Raw genomic sequence first — 4,183 nt, 5'->3', positions numbered from 1 at the left:
ATGCATGTGAAATGTTTTTTGTTGCATGTGGTAGGAAACTACTGCCTTCACAAACTAGACTTTCATAAAAATATTATAACCAATTTAGTTTAAAATATTTTAATGATATAATAATAGATTATTGGAGATTTTTAGTTGGAACACATTAATCCCATAGATCCTCTTTTCCTTACTTCAAATAAATAAAAAACGTTTTATCATTGTGTTCAAATTCATACAGCTGCTACAAAAAAATCATTTGTAAATAAAAAAAAATTCTCTCCTATATTATCCCCCCCAAACTGGGTCATATCAGCTATGTGGAAACCAGGAAATCTGGCATATTAGTTCATGCATGGTTTCAACCACCCAACATACAAGGGAGCATTTTTTCATTTCCATTCCAAAGCCATTCAAGCAACTTGCCTGTGCAAATCGTTCCATCCACTTCGTTGCCTGGGTTGAGTGAACAGGTTTTGGGGTGAGGCTGTCATTCACAGTGGGACATTTGGAAACGTGCCTTTCTTTGATGGTTGAGCTTTCCAAGACTAGACACTTGGAAGGTCTGCACGTTGCTAGGCTTGGACATCTGGGCACAGAATAAAGATCTTCTACAAGTACTGTAATTGTGAACTAATACTTGAATATTATATGGCTCCCCCACACATGGAAAAGTATCTGGGACAAAACTTGTCCTAATTCTCTGTCTTTTTCAGCATGCATCATACTTATATCACAGTCTGGGACTAGGCTGCCCAGTCACAACAGTAATAATACATTCCAAAGCTGCTCCCTTCTGCAGGTAGAGCAATGACTGGCTTCAATAATATTTTATATAATTTTAAGAATAGCTCAAGTTGACTGAAGTCAATGCTTTAGGGGGTCACCTTGCCTCACTAGTCAAGTCCTAAATCAAATTAGCAAATTAATATGTACCTCTGGTGTTGACTTGGCTTTCCTCGATGATGAATCAGGCCCTTTGTTGACTCTTGTTTTCTGAGCCAGAAGATAAAATTTCCAGGCCTTATTTGGTTTTAGCTCTTGACTTCAGTAGAGTTGCACCAGATTTATACGCCTGTCAGGGAGAGCAGAGTTTGCCTCTTCATATTTTTCCTTGAAAACAACTTCAATGGAAATGTCTAAAGGTGAGTCTTTGATTCTGTGTTTAAGGGGTTTATCATGAAGGTGTCAGTGATACCTGGCTCTCTTGGACATACTTCCTGCAGGATAGCCTGCGGTTGGCCATGAAGGGTCCTAAGGGCGGAAGGAGAGGAAAAAGCAGAGATCACAGCTCCTGTATGAACTGTCCATGGAGCAGCCTCTTACAACCCCAGGGCCCAACAAAAGCCTGCTCATCTTCTCCCACCTGCTTTAAAGAGCAAAGAGCATGAAATGAGGCAAGGAGGAAGTAGACCACAGTCCTGCTCTCCTCCACTTTGTTACATAATGGAGTGAGAGTACATGAGGGTGTTCCTGGCCTGAAAACGTGGGTGAAAGCACAAGTACGCATCATTAATTATAACATTATTTTCATTAGCATACTGCACAACTCAAACATAGCAGCAGCCAGAACCTGGCATTGACTTCAACCCTCTCTTTTCTGTCTTCAAAATGAAACTAACTTTTGACTTTTACTACAAACATCACAACAGCAGCTACTCCTCATAGAAGAATCTGCACCATCGTCAAACTGTGGAGAAGAGTATATGGGCACAAATGAAGATACTCCTTGGTAGGCAAGATTTCTCCCTCTGCTCGCCCAAACACATAAAACCTTCACACTGACCGCCCATAAGGTCTGCATATAAACCGTGCATGATGGGATCTAGCATCTACTGGACTATAGCCTGTTTCATTTTGGTTTTACCTGATGCACAATGTACTTGAGAAGTAATGTCAGGAATATAACAATTTTGTTTCAGAGACAGGAAGGCAAGCCCAGTTTCAGAGCTGACTTTCATTCCAGTGTCCAATGGAAATGTTTTTAAAACTGAAAAAGTTAAGAGGGACATTTGGACCTATCCACCACATGACTGCTAATAGCCAGGTGGCCAACTTCCCTGCTTACAAGTGGAAAAGCTGAGTTTAAATTCATTGTCCTGCTTTTATCCCTACTGGGACTTTGGCCTCTGTCCCCTACAGTGGATACCAGGAGTCTAACCACTGGCCTGCAGAGTAACTCTTTGGACTGGAGAATGGTGAACCGTTCACACAACAAAATACCTCTGACAAGGCTGAGAGAAAGTGGAGAGGCAGGTTTATAGGCAGATGTGCAGTTTAAGTCATCTCTGCACCCAGGCTGGACAGTATATGGGGTCACCAGTGCCCCAGGTGGTCACACTATTTCCCAGGTAGTCATTTCTTCTCACTTCTCTTTCTTTCCTAAAAACTCCAGCCTAGCCCTGAGAAATTTTCCCTGAGAAATTTTCATTGAAACCAACACACTTCCATGAAACATTTTGTATTTTTGTAAAATGCTGTATTTTGACAGAAGAATGTTTTCTAGAAGTTTTTTTTTCAAACAATTGTCATGACAAGCTCTAATGGATGCCAGGGGTGTTTTTAACAACCCAGATAATAGAGAGAAACATCAGCTCAAAAGCAACATCAAATCTTAGGGCCCAATTCTGGAAGAGCCCACTGCTCATATTGACACAGTGACTGCCAGCCGCAGTACACCACCTCAGATCATTACTCTGCCATTCTTACCATGCAATAACAGAGAGTTTGGGTCAAAACATACCACCCTTCCATGCCATCACAGTAACTTTAAAAGCTGAAATGCCATTCTCTAAGTATTTCACCCAAGTTACAATGTAAAATTGATATAAAGAACGGAGAGCTAATGTTTCTGACCACATGGATTACTCAGAGATACCACATCCTATTCCGTGGTACCAGCAGCTGTGTTCCCCCAAAACCTAAGCCACAAGTCTGAGGAAGTTTAGAAGAGACGACCTTTCATGCAGTAAAGAACTTTTCAATGTAATAGTGGAAACAGAAATCCTTTGTTTTCCTCAAATCTCAAGACAGTGGCTTTTCATCCTATGTTCAATCAGGGCTCAGCAGAAATATTTAAAAGGAGAGAAGAAAGGCTTTGTTTTTACACGGCCCTAAAGCTGCTTCTCCCTCCTCCTCCTCCTCCCCTGTACTTCTGACAGACTTTTAGGCTCCATAACATCAAGAAAACTTTATTAGACTTGGACTCACCATGATTTTACACGCAGGTGTCTACATTTAGAAAAACCTACTGTGTGCAACTTTGTACGTTTAAGTGGATGTGACCTTCTTGAAAAGTCAGATTATTGTCTTATGCTTGATTTCCACGTGTTTTACACCAGCAGAAGTGTGATCAAAGTGTAATTTGCAATATTCTGAGCAGTTTTTTAAAGGGGCAGAAACATAGGCTTCCCTGGATTTCAAGGTGACTTTTGGTTAGCTTTTTCTGCAGGTATTCCAGGTGTTGCCATTAGTTAGACATTCTGATTCTTGCTTTCTAATTATATAGTCCACAATTACTATCACCTTCCATTTCATTTTTGACATGACATGATCTATTTGTAGATATATTTTGGGGACTCCGGGAACTAGAGCTTCAGCTAGGTATGATGCGACACAAATTGCGTGTTGCAAATTATATGTTCAGGTCTCAGGAGCACAGCTTCATTCGTCAGCCTCCCAGGGGGGCTGGGAAGTGTAACAGCAACAGTCTCCTACCTGCTTGGTGAGAAAAAGGTATCGAGGCAGCTGGCTTCCTCCTGCGACCAAACAGGGGTGGAAGGACGCAGCCCACAATTTGATGGGCTGGCTGCTGCTGGGGAAGAAGGACACAGGGGACTCCTTGAGAAGGCCATTTAGCTGGGAAAAAAAGCCCAACTTTCTAACCAAAGTTGAGCTGAGTGGTAGAAGGCAACCAGGACCCTCATGAGTCTTTCTGGCTCCAGTGGTGTCAGGCTGGGGCAGGAGAACGGGCAGGCAGTGGTGTGGATACCTTGTCTACCTAGGGTTCCAGTGTGAGTCAGCTGCACAGGGAAGACCTGCAATGTAATTTCTACACAAACAACATTCAAAGTACATCCTTCCTCGGGAATCCTGACCAAACACAATATGCTCAAATCTCAGGGAATTTTGCTTGTTATTTTGGCCTCTAAATAGTATCAGTTCTTGAGGCAAAATGCTGCTATTGCTTACACAGGCCCCTAGC

At 42.1% G+C, this 4,183-nt stretch overlaps 1 long non-coding RNA gene across 1 annotated transcript; it reads right to left on the bottom strand.

Annotated features, from left to right (window-relative positions):
* Positions 1 to 413: 413 nt before the first annotated feature.
* LOC128152464 (uncharacterized) lies at positions 414 to 3,978 on the bottom strand. The gene is made up of 3 exons (XR_008238663.1): positions 3,697 to 3,978; positions 916 to 1,233; positions 414 to 568 (listed from the first exon to the last, which is right to left on the bottom strand). It is a non-coding gene; the product is annotated as an uncharacterized LOC128152464 (long non-coding RNA).
* Between the last annotated feature and the right edge of the window lie 205 nt (positions 3,979 to 4,183).

This window comes from Harpia harpyja, chromosome 2, assembly GCF_026419915.1.
Source record: "Harpia harpyja isolate bHarHar1 chromosome 2, bHarHar1 primary haplotype, whole genome shotgun sequence".
In the NCBI taxonomy this organism is placed as follows: Eukaryota; Metazoa; Chordata; class Aves; order Accipitriformes; family Accipitridae; genus Harpia; species Harpia harpyja.
This window is presented reverse-complemented; position numbering and strand designations above follow the sequence as displayed.